At 34.6% G+C, this 27,368-nt stretch overlaps 1 pseudogene; it reads left to right on the top strand.

The window, feature by feature from the left end:
* The first annotated feature begins 1,330 nt into the window (after nucleotides 1-1,330).
* Nucleotides 1,331-26,543, top strand: LOC106831150 (glutamine amidotransferase-like class 1 domain-containing protein 1 pseudogene; annotated as a pseudogene).
* Nucleotides 26,544-27,368: the final 825 nt, after the last annotated feature.

The following is a 27,368-nucleotide window of genomic DNA, read 5'->3' as shown; positions in this document are numbered from 1 at the left end:
ACACACATTAGAATTCATCTACATGTTCTGAAAACTGCAAGTCCACAACTGGTCTGTTGACAACAATTTTTGTGGGCAAACTCTTAAGAGGGAAAAGGAAGGGTGCTAGCATCAGCTTAGAGAATACAAATGCATGACCATTTTATAGCTTGCTGTGAAAACAAAATTAAACAAAAAAATAAACAAAAATATGGTATGGAAAATGGCATTAAGGACAAATTTCATCCATATATACGTAGTTTTGTACTTTACATTCTGTAAGCTTTTGTCTATTCTTCATCATAAACCTGAAAATTGAGTACACATTTTGTAACGTATAATGTCCTGATTAAAGTAACAATTTTAAGTAAGGATAAAATGTCTTGGTTATTGGACTAACTTTCTGTTCCCTTTAATTTGATGACATTTATAATAAAATATTACATATTTGGTTGATAGTAAATTCAGGTGATTCTTTTACCAGCCAAACAAATCTGTCGTTCTCTTGGTGCTATAGGGCAACATTTCCCTTTGATTTATAACTCTAATATAAAATTGCAATGTCCTGGTATTATAAGTAAAATCTAAAGTCACGTTACTGAATACAGCTCTAAAAGGGACTAGCGGTATTATGGTTTTTGATTAAGCACAATTAATTTTGTATACTTTAAAATAGTTTACCAATTTTGACTGGTTTCAATTTCTTTGACTACAAACATTATATCTTAGATTTATTTTCTTTATTTTTTCTGACAGAAAACTAAGATTTAAAAACAAAAATTGTAAGAAATATGATTATTTCACTGTCCAAACTAATCTTTAGTTCATATGAAGTTGCATTAATTCAGACGACCAGAAACTAGTGTGTATATTAGAAGATTAACACAGTGAATAGAGCCAGAAAGAAAGTTAACAGATACAGTTAATTCAACCTATAAAATCACGTAGAAAAGCTTAATTATGTACTTTAACATCTCTGTCAATTTTAAGCTAATGCCTTCATCAATTTTCATAATAAACCAACTCTACACTCACTCACTATTAATTATTTTTATAATACAAGGAGGGGAATTTCCAAACATTTGATCTACAACATTGGGTATAAAGATCACAAAGGCGTTATCTTTCTATTGTTGTGTCTTTGGCAAGATGTATTTAAAATACTGGCAGAACCCTGAAAAAGTGAGACAACAGGCAGTACACATGTAGCACAGTATTTTCAAATAATATTTTAATTATGCTTTGTGAAGTTTAGTGAGTTTTTTATTTCTTAAAAATAAATGAGGTAAATCTCATCAGAATTATCTACTCCTATGGATAGCAATTTATATGAAAACCCCTTTGATCTACGATGGCATTACAAGAACCCAATTGTCTCACGCTGTTCATGGAAGTCAGTAATAGGACACAGACTGTGATGCTATTAAAGCAATTCGGTACCAGAATATTAGGATGTCTGCTAAAGTATCACAGATGAGTGTCAGAACTCTATAAGATGCTGGTAGAATGTTGTAATAGTGTATGGTTTCCTTCTTTTTACTGTTTAGGCAGTAAATAATATTACTAATGCAATTATGTTTCTATGTAAATCATAGACTCCAAATTCAGCCCCAAATCATAGCATTGCATTCATCACGCTAAAATGAAAATATTTCCTTTTCTAGAAACAGCTTGATACTTCAACATAGTTTTCAAACTGTAAAAATTTTGTTAAATTTGCTTTTATTATATCTTGACAATCTAAGGAATAAGTATTAAATCTTAGTAAATTTTGTTAATCTATTTCAAAATATGTCAAGACTCAAAGCAGTAATTTTGTTTTTATTGTTAAAAGCTGAGTAAAGCACTATTAATGTCAGAAAACGAAGCTGTTACTTTACATGGCCGTGAAAATTTTCTCTCTGAGAAAAAGTTACCCACTATCTTCTTATCAGAAAATTCACCTTCACTTTTCATCAAGTTCAACACCATTTAAACCACATTTAACCACAGCAAAATTTTTTCTGATTTTAAATGTGAGGAAACCGAGCCATTAATATTCAACAATTTTTCAAAACTTAAGCTGACTTATTGAACACATATTAAAGAATACATTCTAAACAATTGCTTACCCATTAAGACAAAGCCACTATTTCTTTCTGATGGTACAGAAATATTTCGTGATGCTTAGATTATGAGATATTATCAGGTCTAAGGATTTTGGAATTGATCAAATTTATGTCAAAATCATTATTATGGAGTATGAGAAATTAAGCAATTTTGGGGGTTTTGTGGGGAGAAAGAGTATCCTGAGAATAACAAGAGCGATTTAAAAAATACACAAATATGTGCAAATGAGGTACAATGTATTGTGGAACACATTGCATTCAATTAGAAGAAGATAACAAAGTTTACCTGAATAGGCACGGTAGAAAGTTATCGCTTTTGGTATCCACAGTCTTCTACAAAATAATAGCCTTTGGTCATTTTGAACATTATCAGCACTTTTCCCCTGATAAAATTCATAGACAACTGGATGGACAAGCTTCTGAAAATAGACTGGGACAGTTGTCATAATTCTAATAAAAGCTTAATAAAACTTAAAACTATCTCATAAGTCCATATGGACTAAGTTTATATTAGAATACCAGCTGTCTCTGTAGTTACCTCAATCTATACTGCTGGCTTTGTAAAGTTTCTGTTGAAATGAAGAGTGTTTATCAATGAATCTTTTGGACTCCTCAAAAATAAATGTGGATAATTATCCAATGAGATTTTTATCACTCATTGAAATTCTCAAGAGGGCTGACCCAGTGGTGTAGTGGTTAAGTTCAAGTGCTCTGCTTCCGTGGCCCAGGGTTCACAGGTTCAGATCCCAGACATGGACATACACGCTGCTCATGATTTGGCAGTGTCCCACAGACAAAATGGAGGAAGATTGGCACAGATATTAGCTCAGGGACAATCTTCCTCACCAAAAACAAAAAACAAAAAAGCTCAAGAAATTTCCTTCCACTTGGCAGTGTCTACAGCTTCTTGCCTCCTCCCCTCAGCTACACAGGTCTCCTGTGCATGCAATACATAATGTCTCGCTTAGCATTTGACCATGTTCCAGAGCAATCTATGCCAAACTAGCACAGCTTACCAGGTCTTTTTTTTTTCATACAGGAGTATATCTTAAGAGCCTGAACGAAGTTTTCTATTCTATATGCATAAAGATAAATCCGCACTCCTGCTGGGGGCCATTTTCACAGCTTCCTCTCCAATAATTAAATGATTACCAGTGAGCATATAACCCACAGAATTTAGAGAATCAAAATATTTTTCTTAATACCCCTTTTAGCAAAAATGATTTTATCATTATGCTTCCATTTTTTTAACATTTTAAATAAATTTGCTACTGATTAAGGCAAAGGTTATTTCTTAGCAGTTTAATCCTCTTTACACAGTTAATTAGCATCAAGTGTTTTATTTTGTTGTGCAAATTTGCTGGAGTATAAAGCTCTGGGTGTGTGTCTTAAAGGCCTATGATAAAGTTTGGTAATGTAATATACAGCATTGACAAAATAAGTGTCTTTCCGGTAAACCATTTTTGAGTATGAAAATGGGTCTGAATCAGTTTACCAATCTGAAATGTATACATTTTAAGAATTAAAAGATGATAATATTTTACCTTTTTCTTACTGTAATAGCATGTGATGAAATCACATCTTGCAACAAAACAGAAATTATATTTTCCACATTCTGTCCTGCCCAAGAGTTATCCTTTATATATCCAGTGATCTTGTACACATTCATTCTTGTGAACCTAAGAAATATTTTGAGATAGCTATTAAACAAATGGAAGCTTTTGTCTCAAACACTTTAGGAGGGAGAAGATATTAAAGAAATTTTAAAGTAAAAATTAAATTGAGTAAGGACAGGAGAGAATGTCTGGGGAGTCCTGTGGTCATTTAAACATTCACATGCGAAAAACATACACGATCTGGAGAAAGTCAGATACTTGATATGGTACACGTTTACTTGATATTGTCCTTACCTGCAAACATAATGGATTCTTCGAAGGGAATCAAATAAATGTTTTGTGTCACCAAAAACAAGGGAGACAGATAAGATACAGAACTTGGTAAAGAAACCTTATTTCTCAGGAAGGAGGCAGGCTTGACTTAAAGAAGGGCTCTAGGTTCTAACAACATAATTTGCATTTAACTACCTAATGTTTATGTAATGTTCACTGTGATATCTAAAATAAAAGTATTTTTTTAAATCTGTATAGCTTTGAATACTACCATGACAGTAAACTGCATCAGGGCAGTAGAAATAGAACAAATTAAAGAAATGACAGAGGACCATCCTTTTTAAATTTGGCACAGAGAAAGTGGAGGGGTCACGGATAAAACATGCACCACCTACAAAGCTATCATGAGTATTTTACCTCCCCAAATAGAGAATATAACTGGAGTATTACTTGATAATTCTATACTCATCTTTGCAATCTAAAAAATTAAGTTCTAAGAAATAAATACATGATTTTCAGTTGCCAAATTCAAATATGAATCAGTGTCTTCTCATATGATTTTATCAAGTAGATCCTTTTAACTGAAAAATCTCTAGAATAAATATACTATACTAATTCCCAATTCTAGAAAATAAGTTTGGAGTATCTTTGTTTTCTTTATTAAGTGAGTCTAGTGAATAATAATGAAAGACTTGGATCAAGATTTTTTTTTCGTTGTGAAAACTTTTTATTTTTAAAGATCCTTTAATTTCGAACACTTAGATTTTAAGACTTGTTTGCTATATATATTTTTCTCTCCTATTCCAAATATTTTTAAATATGATTTTTAAAAATTATGTTCTACACAATTTAACATGTTTGCAACCCTACTGTCATATTTTAATAATAGGTTATACCAGCCCTGATTTCAAGTTTTGTTGGGAAATTGCAAAGTATGTACCATAAAATAAAGATGAGCCCATCTTCAAGGATATTTTTATATATCCCAAAGAGTAATATGCTAAACAAAGCTATAAGAAGGCAAATCTACCTTAACTTACAGTTTCATTTTCTTAAGATCATTTTAAAATGATCCTCGCAATATCTTTTTTTCCTGGCAATCCTATAAAATGCTTTTATCGGAGGTTCCACTGGTTCTCTGCCATCTTCATGCAACTAAGGAGAAAGGCCTCTCACTTTTTTTTAATGTAGTGGAATTCTCATCACCTCTCAAAAGAAAAAGAAAGAAAAGCATTCATTTTGAGTGAGACTTTTTAGTTGCTACTCTACTTCCTTCAGTTTCTCCGAAATCACTAAAAGGTTGGAAATAGTAGGAAATTTCAGAGTTGCACAGGCACATGAATCAAGTCTTCAAACTTAATGGTGAAATAGTATTGTGTATGAATCGAGGTGCTCTGATGAAGGGTTATTTTCAGTAAACGGTGAAAGGTTGACAGTAGTTGCTTTGTAGATGCAGAAAAACCAAGCTGATATCGATCTTATGAAATTGTTCGTTTAATGGTAGGAATTTTTTAAAAAGAAAGAATTTCTTTGGAGTACTGATTTTAAGCCAGGGAATACAGTTCCTGGAAACTTCTTATGAAATTGTAATTGACTCAAATTTAAAATATCAGAAAATAGAATAAAGCAATACAAAATTTGGTCTCCTTGTGTTCATTATTGTACATTATTTTTTCTGTTTGTTACTCTATCTCGCTCCTATAATAAAGGTCATAATTTGAGAATTAAGTTGCTGAACATCAGCCTATGTTTATACACTTTGTTTGTTGCATCTAAAATAGTCAGATTGAGAAACCAATCTGAGACTATAAATTTACTAGGATTATGATGCCAAATAAGACCCTCTTCAGAAAAGAGAGCATTAAAAACATTGTTATTTTCAGGAAAAAAAAGATGTGATTTGTAATTGAATTCTATATTCTCTAAGAGATAGAATGAATTAGTTCATTGGGAGAAGTAACACTGGCTTATTCAAGGAGGAGCAGTCATTCTAACACCGTGTGGTCTGAACGTTCTTGTTTGTTTTCCATCTTCACTCGGAACAGAGCTTTAGGGATCAGATGAAGTGGTAAAGAATGAAATAAAAAGGGAAAGAGGAGGAGATGGAAAGTGAGGGAGAAGTGACACAGAATCCAAAAGCGTTGTCTTTAAGGCCTACTTTAATGACTACCGTAAGAACATCTTTGAAATAAACCAGCTGGAGTCCATACTTTCTCCTTTACCTTCATAATATATTTACCCATTTCTCAAACTTTGTATTATACTTAATGTTTTTAAGTGTTTTTGAAATTTTTTCCTTTGAAATAAATAATTTTTGTGGAAGCAAATTATATTCTATTATTTCTAAAGAAAAAATGACATACATTGAATTAAAAGTGAAAGTTCTCTTTAGCCTTTTCATATTTTTAAAAAATTGTTTCTTTTTTTTAAAGAGATTTTCTTTTCTAGGATTTACAGAAAAAGAGAAGAACAGGGAAGTTTGAGAAGTACTTCAAATAATAAAGACAATAACAATGCATTGTTCCAGAAAAGGTGATGGCAACGGTTAGAAACGGAAGAAACAATTGCAAGGGTGATATATTTGCTGTCCGTTTGCATCAGTTGGACTCTGTTCTTTTGAACAAGTTTTGTGAGGGAAGGGGAGTTGATGATACCTCACATCTCACTTGGGACGCCCTTCCTGTCTATCCTGGGGTTGATATTGGGTTTGATTTGTTATTTTTATTAGCCTATTCAGCTAGTTTAGGCTCTAATTCCCACAGACTATGGAAAAAGCAAAGAAAAATGGGGAAGGGTCAGAGTATTTTTCGTAAGCTAATAACCATAATAGTATTATATTTTTCATATATTTTTAAAGTACTATTCTTTAAGTCGGATGTAAATAGAAAATATTTGGTATAAATTTGCAAACACCAGGGATTGTTTTGAACAACAATGAATGAAAAAACTAACTGCTTAAAGAATGCTCTAAAAGGATTAAATTTTTCCTGTTATTAGAATGTATGTTGTTCTATAAAATTAGTCAAAACTACAGTTTATATTCAAGGCCCATGTGTTTAATAAACTATTATCTTGCTAATGGAGTTCTGTTAAACGTGCAGAACTAGAATAGTGATCAGATACAACTTTCAAAACTGGTATGTATGTATAACCTACTTTTTAATGAACTGCAGTTCATTTGTCTTTTATACAATGTTAAAATGTAAATACACTGTAAGTGATATACAAGGAAAATATTTACTGACTGTATTTCTTGTGGATGACGAAAATGACTTGATTTTCAGATGTGTATTAGTCAAAAATACTGAAAATATATGCTAATCTTCTAGAAACCTTTCTGTTTTGATATTTCAACAGATGGATAAGGACTAATGGTTTGGAAGTAAATGTATAATCTGTTGGGCTTATTTCATCTTTTTTCATAATTTTTTACTCATAGATGCATGAAGAGCAAATGAAAACTGCTTTATAACTTATTTTGTGTTCAACCTTAAGGATATTATCCAAATCTTCCTCTTAAGTAGCTATTTTCACATTTCAATTTCCAATGAATAAAAGCATCTCTACCCATGCAGAGTCTTCTCAATATCTTTAGCTTTTTTATTGTTGTTGTTTCAGTTTTTATTTAATAGCTGCTACTAATCAGTGAACAAATAATTGCTAGTTCTTACTGATGGATGTAGTTTTATTCAATAACTGTAATGATTACACATGTCTTATATGTAAAGCAAGATGAGAATTTTAAAACTGCCTTAAGAAAAGCAACATATACAGTAAATATATAGGAGCATGGATTGTCATTAGGTTTAATCATTTCTTTACATAAAATTACCATAAACAAAATTCTAAAGTATGATGGCAAATTCATCTTCAATGAAGTTCCACTTAAATGAAGACAGTTTATTCTGTTCTCAAATTCCTCTCGCAAATAGAGATATCATTTAAGAAATTACAATAATTCATTACAAAATGAAATACTGATATACTGAGAAAGTATTCTGTAGTTTTATTTTTTATTTTAAATCACAGCTTTGCTCATTCATATTGAATATATAGATGTGACATCTACTTCAAAACTCTAGAAAGAAAAACAAAAAGGTTTTGGACTTCTGCTGTTGGATTTAGGTAAAGTAAGAACTACCCTTACCCTCCCGTCTGAAGAAGGCAAAAATGAGACCATTTATATATGAAACAAGGGCTTTCAACACATTGGACATTAAACAATGAAGGACAATGATCTTAGAGAGACAAAAACTAACAAGAAGAGTCCTAAAATTATCTCAACTCATTGCTTAGAAAGAGTTTCCAGTTCCCAGTGCAGAGTGAGAGGGCTCAAATGAAGCTCAATGATCTCAAGAGTTAAGGAGAGGTAGCTATGAGTTCAGGGAGGTCAAGGTGACACATGCTCACAGGGCAAGGTACCAAAGAGAAGAGAACGGCACAAAAAGAGAACTCCCAATATCTCATGAAAGTCTTCCTCAAGGCACCAGCCAAATAATACTAGTGCATGAATAGAAGAAAACTACACATCGCTGGGTAGAGAACCACCTGAATGATTAGAGGGAACAATTATAGATCTCACATAGAATCAAGAATAGTTCCTGTTCCCAACCACCATAGTGGAAAACCTCATAATTCATAGGGAATTGTGCTCAAAAGATTATGCCTCAACAGCAGGGGAAAATAGTCCTAGAAACAATGTTGCTTTGGTTCCATCTAATAAAATTTAAAATCAAACATGAAAAAATCAAAGTTCAAGGACACTCATAGGATTACAAAAATATCCGGTTTTCCAGAACAAAGCACAAGAATATTTATAAGAATATGCAACATTTGATCCCAAAGAATATAAAAATAAAATATCTGATATCCAATCCAAAATTGTCAGGCTTGTAAGGCAACAGCAAAGGCTGATTCATAATGACAAAAATAAATCAATTGAAACCAATCCAGAAATTACACAGAGGATAGAATTAGTAGAAAAAGATTTTTGAACGGTTATTATAAGCTTATTCTGTAATTTCAGAAAGCTGGAGGAAAGGTTGATTATGTTAAATACACACACGGAAGGTATAAAAAAGACACATATCAAATTTCAGAGATGAAAATGACATGTGATTTAAAAAAATTAAGATTAAGAGCAAGTGAGACAAAATTAATGAGCTTGAAGACATAGCAATAAAAACTAACAAAATGAAACACATGGATAAATAAAGAGTGAAAAAAAATGACAGCACTAGGACCTGTTTCTAGTAGCATAATATCCATGTAATTGGAGTCCCTGAAGACAGGGGGCTTATAAAAACTTTGAAAAACCGATTTTGAAATATAAAAGATTTTATTTATTTAAAAAATTTGTTTTTGAAAAAACAAATTTAATGGAAACTATTAGTCCATAGACCCAGGAGGCTCAATGAAACAGCATATTAAATATGAAAATAATTACAACAAGGCACATCATAATCAAATTATTTAAAACCTGTGATAAAGAGTCAAATCTTAAAAGCACCCACATAAAGGTGATACACCTGCACAGAGGAACTGAAGTAAGCGTGACAGCAGAATTCTCGTTGAAAAAACTACAACCCAGAATACAGCAGAGAAATATCTTTAAACATCCTGAAAAATTAGAAAGGAAAGGAACTACCAATCTAAACTTCTAAAACAAATGAAAATATCTTTCAAACTGAAAGTGAATTAAAAGCTTTCAGACACACAAAAGCTGAAAGAGTTAATTACCAGAAGACCTGCATTAAGAAATGTTGAATGAAGCTCTTCAGGCAAAAGACATATGATACTTGAATTGGTAACTACCTGACAAAATACAAAATATGTTTGTTCGTATTATTTACATCAGTTTATAGCTAATTACTATTAAAAGCAAAAATAATAACTACACATTAAAGATTTATAGAAGTAAATTGTATGATAGCTATAACACAAAAGTCAGGATGGAAGAAATGAAAGTATACACTTGTAAGGTTCTTATACTAAATATGAAATGGCATAATATCACTTGAAACTAAAATTGATAAGGTCAAGAAGATAAAAAGCTGCTACTGGAGTGTAAATTAATAACTGCTTATGTCATTGAAATTCTTGATATTAAAAAAAATCAACTGGATTAAGCAGTGATGTAGTAAATTTACTTTATAGAGCAACTCCTTATCTCATCACATGCTAGCATTTCAAGTATTACTGTCATAATTAATAGAGTTAAAAAGAAGGAATTTTAAATAAGTATAATTAATGTGTTCAAGAAAATAAAGAGGCCGTCAGTGCCGTCAGCATCATGGCAGAGTGAACTTGCCTAGGACTCTCTTCCCTCCACCATACAATCAAAAGGGGCATCCATACTCCAACAGAAGACCTCCTAACAACACAAAAACCTCAGAGAGACACACAGCCACATGATGGAGGGTGGAGAGGCTGGAGCCCCCCTTGGAGGAGCTGGAATGGGGTAAGAGAAAACTTCACTCCCTCCCTTAAAGTCTATGATCCACGACTGTGGGAGGATCTGGGAGGAGCAGGGGAGGGGTTGCTCATTCGCAGGATCACTAAGGACTCCCTAGGGACCTTGCAGCCCAGAGGGAAGCCCTCTAACTAGGCAAAAGCTTTTGCGGGGGGTGACCTCATCAAGCCAAGGCCCCAGGAGACCAGATAGCAAGAGCTGATCAAGAAACGCCAGACTGCATGCAGGAGAAAGCACCCTGCCCATACCTGCCCATACCCGCCCCACACCCCACCGCTCCACTGCCTGGGATATCAGCTAGGGGCAGAGGGCTCAGAATACAAGGCTCTTCACCCCCACCCAGTGGCCATAAGCTCTAACTGCAACTGAATAATAACAGAATGAGAAAGACCTGATCTTCCAACATCAGACACTACATCAAATCGCCAGATGAGAGAAAACGACAAGCACCCAGAACTCAGTCCAGAGGACACAGAAATATGTAAGCCAAACACCAATGAATTCAAAATAGCTATCATCAAAAAATTCAATGAGGTAAAAGAGAACGTAGAGAAACAATTCAAAGACTTCAGGAGCTACTTCACAAAAGAGATTGAAACTATAAAGAAGAATCCATCAGAAATATTAGAGATGAAAGGCACAATGGAAGAGATAAAACAAAATACAAATTCCCTGAATGCTCAAGTGGATATCATAGAGGAGTGAATCAGCATAATTGAAGATAGACACGGTGAAATGCTCCAGACAGAGGAGGAGAGAGAATTAAGACTAGGGAGAAATGAAGAAAGTCTCTGAGAAATATCCAACTCAATTAGGAATGCAATGTAAGAATTATAAGTATTCAAGAAGGTGAAGAGAAGCAGAATGGAGCAGAAAGTGTGCACAAAGATATGATAGCAGAGAACTCCCAAATCTAAGCAAAGAGGGAAATACGTGTGGAAGACTCTTCCAGATCTCCTAGATATGTCAATGTAAAAAGACCTACCACAAGGCATATAGTAGTAAAACTGGCAAACATGAATGATAAAGAAAGAATACTAAGGGCAGCAATGCAGAAGGAAATAACCTACAAAGGAACCCCCATCGGGCTTTCAGCAGATTTCTTGGCAGAAACCTTGCAAGCTAGGAGAGAATGGAATGACATATTCAAAACTTTAAAGGACAAGAATCTTCACCAAGAATACTCTATCCAGCAAAAAAATCCTTCAGATATGAGGGAGAAATTAAATCTTTCCCAGATAAACAAAATGCTAAGGGACTTTGTAGACATGAGACCCCCCCACAAGAAATCCTCAAGAAGGCCCTCATACCTGAAAAAAGAAAAAAAGTGAGAAAGGGATCACAAAACACAGAGTAAGGAGATAAATAGGTAGACAGAATCAGAATAAGATAGAAAATATTCAACTACAGCATTAGGCTAAAGGGAAGGAAAACACCAAAAACAAAGAAAATCTTGTCACTTTAACCATGAACTCACAATACAAGTTGGAATAACATATGAGAAAAACACTTTAGGAGGTGAGGAGGAAATGGACTGAATCAGTTTAGACTAGGACATAAGAGGTCATCAGAAAACAGACTATCTTACACACAAGATTCTGAATACAAACCCCAGGGTAACCACTAAACAAAAGCAGAACAGAGACACAAAAAATAAATAAGGAAAAGACAAAGGAACACATCATAAAAAACCATGCAATTCAATGTGTAGAGCAAAACACACAGGATGAGAAAAAAAGGAAATGCAGGAAAACAAGTGATAATGAGAGCATTAAGCCCTCGTATATCAATAATCACCCTAAACGTAAATGGATTGAATTATCCAATAAAAAGACAGAGAGTGCTGAGATGGATTAAAAAATAAGACCCAACAATTTGCTGCCTGCAGGAAACACATCTCAGCTACAATGACAACCACAGGCCCAGAGTGAAAGGGTGGAAGACGATACGCCAAGCTAATGGCAAACAAAAGAAAGCTGGTGTCACAATACTTATATCAGACAATGTAGACTTCAAGATAAAACAGGTAAAGCAAGACAAAGAGGGGTAGTATATAATGATTAAAGGGACACTCCATCAGGAAGAAATAACACTTATAAATATCTATGCACCCAACACAGGAGCACCAAAATTTCTAAAGCAACTATTAACAAACCTAAAAGAAGATATTAATAATAACACAATAATACTAGGGGACATCAACATCCCGCTCACATCAATGGACAGATCATCCAGACAGAAAATCAACAAGGAAACAGTGGAATTAAGTGAAAAGCTAAACCAGTTGGACTTACAGACATATATAGAACACTCCATCCAAAAACAGCAGAATACACATTCTTCTCAAGTGTGCATGGAACATTCTCAAGGATAGACCATATGTTGGGAAAAAGGCAAGCTTCAATAAATTTAAGAAAATTGAAATAATAGCAACCATAGTTTCCTATCATAATGCTATAAAGCTAGACATTAACTACAGAAAAAGCTGAGAAAGGGACAAAGATGTGGAGACTAAAAAACGTGCTACTGAGCAAGCAATGGATCATTGAAGAAATTAAAGGAGAAATCAAAAAATATCTGGAGACAAATGAAAATTTAAAAATACCATACCAACTCATATGGGACGCAGCAAAAGTGGTAGTAAGAGGAAAATTCATCCCAATACAGGCTCACCTTAACAACCAAGAAAAATACCAAATAAGCAATCTCAAACTACACCTAACTGAATAAGAAAAGGAAGAACAAACAAAGCCCAAAGTCAGAAGGAGAGAAATAATAAAAATCAGAGCAGAAATAAATGCTATTGAAACAAAAAAGGCGGTAGAAAGGATCAATGAAACAAAGAGCTGTTTCTTTGAGAAAATAAACAAAATTGATAAACCCCTAGCAAGACTTACAAAGAAGAAAAGAGAGAAAGCTCAGATAGACCAAAGCAGAAATGAAAGAGGAGAAAAAACAACAGACTCCACAGAAATACAATGAATTACAAGAGAATACTATGAAAAACCACATGCCAACAAAATGGATAACCTAGAGGAAATGGATAAATTCTTAGACTCTTACAACCTTCCAAAGCTAAGTCAAGAAGAAACAGACAATCTGAACAGACCAATCACAAGGAAAGAGATTGAAACATTAATCAAAAGCATCCCAAAAAATAAAACTCCAGGACCAGATGGCTTTCCTGGGGAATTTTACCAAACTTTCAGAGTGGATTTAATACCTATTCTTCTCAAGCTATTCCAAAAAATTAGGGAAGATGGTAAACTTCCTAACACATTCTATGAGGCCAACATCACACTGATACCAAAGCCTGGCAAGGACTGCACAAAAAAGGAAAACTACAGGCCAGCATCGCTTATGAACATAGATGCAAAAATCCTCAACAAAATTTTGGCAACCTGAATTCAGCAATACATCAAAAGGATTATACACCATGATCAAGAAGGATTCGTACCAGGGACACAGGGATGGTTCAACATCTGCAAATCAATCAACGTGATGCACCACATTATGGAATGAGGAATAAAAACCACATGATCACCTCAATAGATGCAGAGAAAGCATTTGACAAGATCCAACAGCCATTTATGATAAAAACTCTTAACAAAACGGGTATAGAAGGAAGTTACCGCCACTTAATAAAGATTATATATGACAAACCCACAGCCAACATCATACTCAATGGGCAAAAACTGAATGCCACCCCTCTGAGAACAGGAACAAGACAAGGATGCAACTATCACCACTCTTATTAAACGTAGTACTGGAGGTTTTGGCCAGATCAGTTAGGAAGAGAAAGGAATAAAAGGAATCTAAATAGGGAGTGAAGAAGTGAAACTCTCACTGTTTGCAGATGATATGATCTTATATATAGAAAACCCCAAAAACTCCATCACAAAACTAATAGAAATAATTAACAACTATAGCAAATTTGCAGGGTACAGAATCAAGTTAAAAAATCAGTTGCTTTTCTATACTTCAATAACAAACTTACGGAAAGAGAACTCAAGAATACAATTCCATTTGCAATCACAACTAAAAGAATAAAGTACCCAGGAATAAATTTAACCAAGGAGGTGAAGGACATATGCAATGAAAACTATAAGCCACTACTAAAAGAAATAGATAATGACATAAACAGATGGAGACAGATTCTTTGCTCATGGATTGGAAGAATAAAAATAGTTAAAATGTCCATACTACCCAAAGTAACCTACAGATTCAATGCAATCCCAATCAGAATCCCAGTGACATGCTTCACAGAAACAGAACAAAGAATCCTAAATTCATATGGGGCAACCAAAGATCCCCAATTGCTAAGGCAATCCTGAGAAAAAAGAACAAAGCTGGATGCATCACAATACAAAATAAAATGTACTACAAAGCCATAGTGATCAAAATGGCATGGTACTGGTACAAAAACAGGCACATAAATCAATGGAACAGAACTGAAAGCCCAGAAATAAAACCACACTATATGGACAGCTAATCTTCAACAAAGTTGCCAAGAACATACACTGGAGAAAATACAGTTTCTTAAATAAATGGTATTGGGAAAACTGGACAGTCACATGCAAATGAATGAAGGTAGACCCCTATCTCACACCATACACAAAAATAAATTCAAAATGGATCAAAGACTTGAAGATATGCCTGGAAACTATAAAACTCCTGGAAGATAATACAGGTAGTAGACTCTTCGACATCGAAGTGAAAAGTATCTTTTCAAATACCATGTCTTCTCAGACAAGGGAAACAAAATAAAAAATAAACAAGTGAGAGTTCATCAGACCAAAGAGCTTCTGCAAGGCAAAAGAAACGAGGATCAAAACAAAGAGACAATCCACCAATTGGGAGAAAATTTTTGCAAATCATCTATCTGACAAGGGGTTAATCTCCATAATATATAAAGAACTAACACAGATGAACAATAAAAAACAAAAGAACCCGATCAAAAAATGGTCAGAGTAAATGAACAGACATTTTTCCAAAGATATACAAATGGCCAATAAACACGTGAAAAGATGTTCAACGTCACTAATCATCAGGTAAATGCAAATCAAAACTACACTAGATACCACCTGACACCTGTTAAAATGGCTATAATCACTAAGAGTAAGACTAAAAATAACAAATGTTGGAGAGGGTGTGGAGAGAAGGGAACCCTCATACACTGCTGGTGGCAATGCAAACTTGTGCAGCCACTATGGAAAACAGTATGGAGGTTCCTCAAAAAACTAAAAATAGAGCTACCATATGACCCAGCTAACCCACTACTGGGTATTTACCCAAACAATTTGTAATCAACTATCCAAAGTAGCATATGCACCCCTATGTTTGGTGCAGCACTATTCACAATAGCCAAGACATGGAAACAATCCAAGTGCCCATCAACTGACGATGGATAAAGAAGATGTAGTATATATACACGATGGAATACTACTCAACCAGAAAAGAGACAAATTCATCCCATTTGCAATAACATGGAAGGACCTGGAGGGAATTATGCTAAGCGAAATAAGTCCCTCTGAGAAAGACAAACACAGATGATTTAACTCATGTGTGGAATATAAACAAATACATAGACAAAGAAAACAGTTCAGTGATTACTAGGGGAAAGGGGTGGGGGGGCTCAGGGGATGAAGGGGAGCACTTAGGTGGTGACAGACAAAAAACAATGCACAACTGAAATCACATTGATGTAAACTATTATGAACTCAATAAAAAAAAGAAAAGAAAGGAAAAGGTGTAGAATATCAGTATATAGTTAGAATACTAGGAGTCCTTACCTTGCATGACACTGTACTAACTGAAACATGTGCATGTTGAAACCATGTCCCTGCTTTGAATAGTTCCAGAGACTAGAGAGCTGCACAAAGCAAAGACACAGTTACAATAGGCAAGAGTTTCAGTTAACAATACTGTCCAAAGTGAAATATGTCTGCATATAAAAAAGATTCAAATGGAAATTCTAAAAGTGAACAATGTAATGCATGAGATTATGAACTCAGTAGAGGGATACAAAAATAGAATAGACAGCCGATGATAGGGTTACTGAAATGGAAGACAAGTCAATAGAAAAAATGCAAACTGAAGTACAGAAACAAAAAAGAGTAGAATATACAGAAAAGAGCATGGAAGACACGTAGAACAGAGTAAGAGGTCTAACATATGTTTAATTACAAGCACAGAAAGAAGATGAAAGAGAATTGAGCAGAACAATATTAGAATAGTTAACTTCTGAGAAGTTTCCAAAATAGATGAAGAATATCAAGAAGTTCTGTGGGTCCCAACGAAGATAAATACAAAGACCACATGCAGATACGTATAAAAGAGGTTTTTTTTCAAACTTTACATTTTTAACAATTATGTAGTAAGAAAATGGAAGAGAATTGGATAAGGATAATCTTTTCAGATAACTGGGGCTATTTTTCTTTGATATATACAAAAATTGATAAATGGTAGTTTTATAAAGATAGTCATAATATGGGATATGAAAGAATATCACCAAACTTTTTGTGTTGTGGTACATTCAAATCCATTGACCCAACTTGCACTTTGAACAGATCTCGCCTCTATGCATTCATTTCATAACATCAAGCATTAGTCACTTTGGAATAATTGTCAAAAATCAAAGACAAAGAGAAAATCTTGAAAATAGAAAAAACCTTCACTGGAGAAACAATATGAAAGAAACCAGAAAACAGGGGATTGGTATATTTAAAGTGTTGAAAGAAATATGCAGCACATTCTTCAGCAGAAGTAAAATGATTCCAGATAAAAACATTGAAGTGCGTCAAGGATGAAGAGCATTGTAAAGCTTAAATAAATGGGTAAAGATAAATGAATATTGACTGTTTATAACATTAGTAGTAATGTTTTATACGGTCTCAAATATATGTAATTAAAATATATGGCAAGAAGGAGTATAATAGAGTAGAGCCCATGGGGATAAAGTGTTTTAAGTTCCTAGCATTTTTGGAAAAGGGAAAAGAAATGCTTGCGTTACATTTTTAATACTCTCAAAATTTGTCTTATTGTCCTAATGCAAGGATGCATATGCAATCCTTAAGTTAACCACTAGAACAAATTGGAAAACATAGAGGGAAATATTACAAATAAAGAATAATTGATTTCAAAGAATGAGAAATAAAGAATCTAGAGACATGTATGTCAAATGAAAAACCTATTGTAAGATGATCAATGTAAATATAATGGACTATATAGACTAATGTTTTAAATATGAAGTTGAACCTGTAGGTATCCTATCAAATAATGATGACATTTATTCTGAGTCTTGTCCTTTTTTCCTCCAATAGTTGGGCTTATTCATTACTTCACTCCTTCCTATATACACATTTCTATGCACATAAATATAAAGCTGTTTATAACATGATAATTAACATATTTAAAATGACATGCTAGGTAATTGGAGAAATAATGCATATACAAAGATCACTATGACAATACAAGGCAGAATGTGTTAGATGTAGTAAAGATCACCTCCGAGCTTTTTCTACGTATATTTTGAGACCAGTGGCATTCTGTACAAAAAAAGCAGGTGAGGTGAAAGGTACAGTCTTGCCTTAAGCCAGAGTTCTCTTTTTCCAACAAACGTTTAGGTCAATTTGGAGGCCGAAATTTTCGTCACTAAAAATGTCTTCGAGTTAACTAAGTGAACTAACGAAATTAGTGTCCATTTCAGGAGAACTTCAAATTTTGGCGCAAAGAGAATGTAGCTCTTTTCTTTGGTTATATTTTCACATTTGTTTATTGTCATACATTTCAGTAGCCAGCTCCTCGTTCGTCCTGATGATCTTATCTTTCTCTGGAACTAAATCTGAAATGACATATGGTCAGCCAAACTTTCAATTTCAGTTGCAAAGTCGCTTACAGCAACTTTTAAAAACCACATGAATCTTTCAGAGCAAATTAGAGTCAAGAAAACCTTCACTAAGACTGCTACTAGGAGACAGCCACTTCTAAAGACACCTCCCAGCAATAGTGGCACATACACAGGAAAAGAAAATCCCTTATTTTCCAGGGCTAAAGAACACTTTTCGAAATGACTCTCACCCCTGACAATACAAATAAACTTTTACTTAAATTAATTTGAAATGTCTTTATTTTGGTAATCATTTATTATTAATAGCAAAAAGCCTATATTTACTAAGAAGTATCTATCAAAAATGACAAAATTAATTTTTTATATCATTTATTTTTATGCCACTGTAAGGAAGGTATGATTATCATCATGGGTTTCGAGATGAGGAAACTAGGCCTTAGACATGGGAAGCAGATAGTGTCAGCTTCCCAATATGGAACTGGAGTGAAAAGTCAAACTTGGACAATCTGAGTTCACAGTGGAGGTGATTTTACCCACCAACTAACTAAATTATGAAGAAAACAAATCTGTCAGTCAAAAAATAGTATTAGAAATTATCAAATTAATTCATATTTTACTGATGGAGAGAATGTGATATATCTAAAATAAAAACCAAATTGCTGCTCAATACGTGCTATAGGAATTCAGTTAAATAGAAAAACTAACAAGATTAGAAATACATAAAATTTCTTTTTTTCAATAAAAAGCAAGGAAATAAATCTATAGCTACCTGTTAAGTAAGTACTTATTTTCTGGATCACTGGTGTTGAAGGGTACGGCTTTGATAAGTCACTGGTTGGGCATGCAATATATTTACCATGTTAAGCATAAAAAGGAAATAAAAATAGAAATTCCAGGGAATTAGTCAAGGACAGAAAGAATCCTCTTTCTGTAGTTCAACAATGAAAATCCCAGTGTAAAGTAGATATGCATTCGGATCAGTGGGAAAGGGGCCTAGGAATTAGGGACTACAGTCAACTCAGGGATCCAGATCCAGCCTCAAGTATTCCTGGCATGTCTAGCAATCATCCTGCTCATGAAAATAATGATAAAAAATAACTACTATTATGATGGAAGCGTATTACTGAGCCCAAATTAATGCAATGTTAAGAGTATAGGTTCTTGAGTTACGAAGGACTAGGTTTGAATAAAGCTCTGACATATATTATTTCTGCAACACTGTCCAAGTCACTTTACTTTTTCTGTCTAAGTTCCTAATTCTTGAAAGCATCAACCCAGCTGAAGCACTCAGGTGACTTGTCTGAGCCTTATTAGGAAAAACAAAACCCTGTAAACATTTACAACTTATTCATTGTCTTTGAGACCTCCGCCCGACATAAAAGGAAGAAAGCTTGAATAATTAGTTTTAAGTTTAGCCTATAAAATCATGTTCATACCAAGAGTCACTGTGCTACACTGCAAAAGTGGACCAACACCTAACTAAAAGTCAGAAGCCCATTTTCTAGACTTTCTACTTCTCGTCAATTTCTCTAAATCATTAAAGAAATAACCCTACTTGAAATGGGAACAAAGCCTTTACTTCTCCCTCTTTTGGAATTCCTGTTTTTCTCCTTTTTTCTTCTCTTCTACTTGAGAGGGCAGGAGTTCAGTTGTGTTTCATCTAAACTCTGTGATTTTTGTGTCTGCAAACATCTGTGGAGGTGGCAGACATTGATTTGGTTCTATCTCTGAAACTAGAAAATGTACCTTTTATCTGATCAAATGCACTAAGAATAAAAAAGGGAATAAGATATTCGCGGCGATTCCTGCTGGCTCTAACTCCAAATGACTCATGCAGACAAAAAGTATTAAAGAATTCAGATACTTTGGAGACTACATAATTTGAAACTATCATATTTTAAATGAGAAAACTGCAGCCCCCAAGATTAGGCAACTACAGCTTCTGAATGGTTAGTGAGAAATCAAGGTCACAGCTACTGAGTGGAAAGTCTGGAAATGGGTCTTTTGAGTTTTAGTTAATAATTGTTCCATTTTCCACATTATATCCTAGTTACTGGTAATGCAAATATAATGCCACAGACTGATTTTCAAAATAACTCAAATTATTATATATGTGTATGTGTACATACTATGTATACAATGATACCACATAAATTCTAAACTGAACACTTTTGAATTCTAAAGATCCACCATTATTTGAATTCACAAAATTGAAAAAAGATTATGCGTAATAAAAGCTACCTAACAAATATTTATTGAATGAATAGAGGCACTGTATAATACTTCTTAGTAGTGCTATATGCAATATAGACAGAAATTTGGACACATATCAAGATTTCATAAAATATGAATTACAGATAAATGTTGTAACAGCATTATATTTTAACATGAATAGGTTAGAACCTTTATAAAATTCAAAAGAAATCTAAGTTTTTTGGGAAAACTTTATATTTGTCTTAGGTGGATTATTAAAAGTTAATTTAACTCTTTGAAGTTAATTTATAAAATTTTAAAGCCAGTAATTTCACTGATTATTTAAAAAATTGTCAATGTACAGATAGATGTAACTTGTGGAGTTGTATATATTTTGGGAGTTAAATATGTTCTATTATAGCCTTTTTATTTAAAATAATAATCCACAAGTACATATTTGCTTATATTTTTAAACTTCTTAGTAATTAACATATAGCAGTTTCCAAAATACTTCTGTTTGAATTATCACAAAAATAACTGAATGATAAAACTGCATTTCAAAATTTACTTTTAGTTTTCTATCACTTGATATCCTATTTAATCTCTAATATACTTCAGAGTTTCCCCTCCAAAGATCATTTAAATTAAGTAAATCAAATTTCAGGTAAGATTGTGGGTTACAGATTCTTTCACTTCCTATTGAAATGCTTTTAAAGGCCATAATGAGGTGGAAATTGATATAGCTTTGAAAACTAGAAATATCACTATAAATCTTCCTGATTTCTTGTGGACTTTCTACCTTCCAAGGAAAGATGGTGCCTTACCATTTAGTAGGTGAACAGGCAAGGAGAAAGAAGGATTTTTGTCTTCATCCATATTTTAAGTTCTTCATAGAATGTAAGAACATCTTCCATAAGGTGAAGAGTTGGATGTTAAAAAATCACATGTATTTGTCTCAAATTCAACAAAGTGTTTTTATACTTAACGTATTTATTTAAATTCAAAAAAATCAATAAAAGTCTTTGACATAGAAAAACAGGCAAAGAACGTGGTTAGATGATAATCTGAACAGGAATGCAAATTGCTAGCAAACATGAAATATTCAAGCTAGTATTAGGTTGCTAGCATTAGAATCATTCCAAAGTAAGACAAAATAAAGGTAACTTTTTTTAGGGACTTTTTTTGTTGTTTTTATGAAAATACTCTGTGCTACAGAAGGCATAACACATACTCTTACATGCAGACACTAGGATTCTAAAACATAACATTCTGAAAAGCAATTACACATGGTATATAAAGAACCCTGAATTAGGTATAATTTTTTTGGTTCAATCTTCCATTCTATAATTGATTTTAAAAGTTGTTTAAAGAAACTGAAAGGGATTTATATTCCAGAATGTTCCCACAGTGTTGGGAAAACATCTAAATGTACCACAAATAAATAAATAAATAAAGAGTGGTTAAATCAGTTGTTATGCATAATCAACGAAATCAATGTTTTCAAAGGCTATTTATTGGCATTAGCGAATTTATTTAAAAAATGTAGATAAGAGAAGGAAGAGAGGGAACAGTATGTTATGACATAAATAAACCGGGAAATTTATTAGATAATATTCATAGAAAATAAAGGTATAATATCACCTTTGCATGTTTGGAATTTGGACACACTTTTACTCTAAACAGTGACAATTTGAGAAATATTAAGCATTATTTCACACAAAAACTCCACAGGATTTACAATTCCTAATCCCTAAAAAAAAGAGGAAAGCAAACAGAAGAGACAGAGAGAGAGAAAATAATGGAAATATGAAGAAGAGAAGGCATAAAATAAGCTATTGGAAATATGAACAAATATATCAACTAAAATAAATATACACTGGTGACATCTCAGTACTCAGGAGTCAGTTAACTCTTCCTACACATATAAATAAAACCTCATAGAAAAGAAAAAAGGTGGAGAATCATACCAAGACTCAAAACGAAGGCTTAGAAAAATTAAAAGCCAGTTACAAGGGTGTGTGTAATAACTAATCACATGTCTTATGGTGGCACAACTTGGAATGACACTTTACTACTTGCAATAAAGTAACATACAGTCAATTTTTTTGTTGTTCTAGTCTTAATTTTTAGTGCTTTCCAGATTTTTAGTAATGAACATATGTCTCTTTTTAAATCAGAAAAAAAAAATCCAGTAGGTATAAATTTGTCCAATACTACTTGGTGTAAAAAAATGATAACATTTCCCAAATCAAATTTCTCATTCACAGAGTGGAAAGATGTTCAATATCAGTTCATATTTGGGAGAACTTTGGTCTCTGAAATCTAGTTGAGACTAGAGAAAATTGGGGAAAGTCATTCTGCTATTCTGTTTTTCTTGTTAACTACTGAGATTCCTTGTTCAACGTTTTGCGTGCCCTTTCAAAGAAGGGTAGCTCTACTCCTTCATTCTAAGCTTGTCTGGGAGGTATTTTGCCATATATCCAGCCTCCTTACACAAAACACACAGTTGTACCATGAGAATGGGCCTCAAATTTCCTAAATCCAAAACTTCCCTTCTTAGTCTCAGGGAAGCTAAATTTTTCTTTCTCAACCAGGGGCTGCTTTTCCCTTCTTCAACACACAATACCAATTACCCTTAAGCCCTCAATCCTAGAGTGATGGATATTTATAATCATAGTTCAGGGAGACTGACCTGTCAGATGGATCAGGGCCACAATATGGTGCAGAGTCCTACAAGTCACCTGCAGTGCCAAAGCCCTGTAAGATCCCTCTATTTGATGGAATATGGGGAAGGCCATGGAGTCCTGGGAAAACTGGGCAGGGGAGAGGCACCCAGGGCATTTGTAGTAGTGACTATTAACAACACCCATGGAAATGCTTCCAGAATTTAATACCCAGTATCCACACGTACTTGTTGAAGATCAATTTTGCCCAACCATCTCTGACTAAGAAACTCAGTTCCCTTGAATGAGTCTGAAAAACACAACCAACTACTGAAATAAAAAAGCAAAACCATGATACCAATTAGTTTTTTAAAAAATTTTACCAGTTTACTCCAATATACATTTGTTTTGAAAACAATAAAATAAATGACCCAAACTTTAACATAGATGCCATTCATCATATCTCTTCAATTTTCTGTTTAAATCTTAGATGAAGTCTGTATAGCGATGTAATTACAGTACCTGATTTTTCTGTCATACATTAGGTAAAATTAGAACACTCATGTAGGTAGCCTATGTTCAATTGAAAATTATATTTCCATTCACAGTCCTTCCAGATTTTACTGCTGAATTATAGATATAGTCTAATATGCAAACATAAAAGTATTTTCAAATATATAATTTTTAATATTCATTTTGTATCATAATAAGTTTTTAAAAATCAGGATGTTTTGAGACATTCTTCAGTTGTTTATTCCTCAGTGTTTGTGTTGTTCAGATGAGTGATGAAAATGTCTGTTGGTACTTCTACAACCCTTAACTTCAAGATGGAATGATTTCAAATGATTGAACATAACGTCTGTCTATCCACAGAGAATCCAGGGCGTGAGGTGTGATATAGGAACCCAGAATAAGATCAGAAAAGGTGAATTTTATTAATAGTTTTTCTCTTCACCCTGGGCTGTCAACTTAACCTCACTGTTCCTTAGGATTGACACCAGTGTGATGAAGATGAATAATACAAGAGTTAATATTATCTAGACACATCAGCAAATATCTAATACATTTAATATCAGAATTTCATAGAAAAAAATTTCTTAATAAACTTGCAGTTACCCACCTAGATCAGAATGGGAAACAGCACAGACTATATGTTTAAATCTAAACTAAATATTTAGAATTATAATAAACCATTCTCCTTTTTGCACATTTTACTTCTCTTTGCTCTTGGGTTCTAAGCATATTCTTTGAATTTTACTTTGTTGCTGATTAGCAATTACAAAAATAACTACTGACCCTATGACCACCAATTAAGGCAAACTCTAGGCAACCTGACTCTTTGGTTCCTTTTCATTAAAAACATAATTTGGGAAAACAAATCATGCTGAAATTAATAGCATAGACATAATTTTCTTAAAGATTCCATATATCTAAAGTCTATAAATAGGTTGCATGCGAAATGTGTACTAAAATAATACAGCTCAAAACTGACATATCTTCAGTTTTATCATCCTTCAGTAATCACGGCAATGATCTAATAGCCTTAACCAGAAAAAAAAAGTTTTACATAAACTTGATTTTTTTTAATGTTTCATTTCTCCCCAAAGCATCAGAAGCACACACAACAAAATAAATCCTAGTTACATTTGAGTGTCGAATTAAAATGCATGTGGAAATGTCTAGGAAACTAAATGTAAGTCAGTCTGTCTCCCTGTCTCTCCCTATGCTGTAGTCTGTCTTGTGTCTAAAGTCTGATCTGATAACCTCTTCCTAAACCACAGAAAATCTACAGAAGAATTTTTCAAAATCTTGATATATAAAAGGTTGCCTTACTATCAGGAGTGTGGTGTCCATTGAGATATTTTTTCAGCGTGCATTTCCTGATCTCAACACTAATGGTTCTGCTTCAGTAGCCTGTGAGTGTGGCCTACACACAGCATTTTTATAAATGAATTGATGATTCCAATGGAACCTGTCTAGCCTCCAGTCTAGAAACCTTGGCCTGGAGTCCTCTGCTTTTGCGAGCCTGAGCGTCTTGAGATGCAAGTTCTACAGGGAATAAACTGCCAAAGACTCGACCAGTTAAACTCACCATAGTTCATAAGCTCACTGCCCAAGATGTATAGCCCTGTAGTATCAGTCCTCACGCTAGTTTCATTCCCATGCTGTGTGTACTTCCACTCAGTTACAACAATTTACTGCTTTACATGCTCAGCCTCTTGATAAGGTTTCTCTCTCCACCTCCCAGCCTTATCCATAACTTGGGTCAAGAATGAAATGAAGATAGAAAGGAGCTGATGGAAAAAGAATAATCGTAAAGTGGCGCTTCCACCGACATACTAAAGATTTCTCACTCTCCGCATATGTCCATCAGTCCTTTTAGCTCTCTCACGGAAAGCCCAAACGCATTTCTTCGCCTACCTCATCGATGTCTCCTGCCCGCCTGTATTCAACCTACCATCCGCTTCCGCTATAGTTCTTTCAATCACTTTCCACCACACTCAAATTCTTGTCTTCTTTGCCTTTTAACATGTGTACTCTTTGTCCCTTTCTCCTTGTGCCCCTTAAAGGATAAAGTCCTATCATGGTTGTGGTGGGAAGAGCAGGACTGTCTGAAAGTGACCCAGGGAACCTGGACAGCAAAATGGCTTTTAGTGGGGAGTTGCCTTCTCCCAACATGAAGGACTAAATTCACACTTAGTTTCTCTATCGACTTGTCTCATGTTTTTCAATTTCTTTATTGGTTTTCTCAGCGGCTGCAGGCAGAGGATGACTGCGTCTTTCCCAGCCGCTCTGAAGCTGGCCCACCTGCCTCTGCGCAGCCTGTGGCGCAGCCGAAGGTGTGTCTGCTCAGTCCTTCCTGCCCTGCTTCCCACTGACGTGCGCCGCCTGCAGCCTGCACATGGCCAGCCTTGTGGTAAGACCGTGGTCTTCGCAGACCTGAACGGAAGCAATGCGCGCTGGGCTCAGGACTTGTGCCTCAAGGCCTCCACCAGCCCCACCAAGTTGAAGTCCATCTCCGGTGCCGGAGATCTCGCCCTCCTGAGTCCCAGCTGTCCCAGGGCTTGGCTGACCTGGCCCGAATCGGGCGGCACTGCCACTCTGAGAGCGAGCCCATCTGAGCTGCTGGCCGCCGCGTCACCACCCCTAGCTGTGCCACCAATGAGGACAGAGCCTGGGTGTTCCAAGGCTAACAGCATGACGGAGCCTTCGGAGTATGAGCTCATCAGGGCACCAGGCTTCGCCCTCCTGTGCCTCGTCGTGGAAGACTTCGTGAAGGACGCAGGCGCCAGCTTCAGGGTCAGTGAGCTTGACTCCATGCACCTGTGCTGGACCACTACCTCATCACTTTTTTCCTCTGATGGAATAACTGGGACATCACTGAGATGATGATAGAAATAAAATATGTAAAGATGGAGCTCTGGAAAAAGACAAGAAAATATAGATAATTATTTATGGAGATAATATGCTTACTTTATTTTTTTGAGGAAGATTAACCCTGAGCTAACATCCACTGCCAATCCTCCTCTTTTTGCTGAGGAAGACTGGCCGTGCAGTAATATCTGTGCCCATCCTCCTCCACTCTATATGTGGGACTCCTATCACAGCATGGCTTGCCAATCCGTGTGTAGGTCTGGACCCAGCATCCAGGCCAGCGAATCCCAGGCTGCTGAAGCTGGATGTAGGAATTTAACCCCTGCAACACCAGGCTGGCTCCAGTATGCTCACATTTTTAAAAATAGGAAGTAATTGCAGGTATCTGTGAAAGATTTCCATGATGAAATTTGTTAATACATTTAAAAGTCATTTATGGCAAAGAATAATCACTGATTAAAAATAGGATTTAATCTCACCTTCTTGAGTTGTGGATTTTATCGGAAAAAAATTTTTGTTGATATTCATTGTTTTTATCAGACATCTTTGACATTTTGTTGACTTGAGTCATGAACACTATAATTTTGCACGTATTTTTCAATTTGCTATTACAAAGGCATTTCAGTACAGTAAAAGAATAGCATATATTTCATTTAACAATCGTTAGATTGACTTACAACTTTTAAATATCTGACATATTGTATGTAGGCCTCCATTACTACTCTTGTTGAAGACCCAGTAAATGTTAGGGTCAGGAAAGCTCTTGGTAAAATCGTTAGAAGAGAGAACACCTGGGAGGGACTCAGGGTCGCTACCCTGGCATGCAAACCAACTGTGTTT

This window comes from Equus asinus, chromosome 9 (assembly GCF_041296235.1).
Source record: "Equus asinus isolate D_3611 breed Donkey chromosome 9, EquAss-T2T_v2, whole genome shotgun sequence".
Taxonomy (NCBI): Eukaryota; Metazoa; Chordata; class Mammalia; order Perissodactyla; family Equidae; genus Equus; species Equus asinus.
This window is presented reverse-complemented; position numbering and strand designations above follow the sequence as displayed.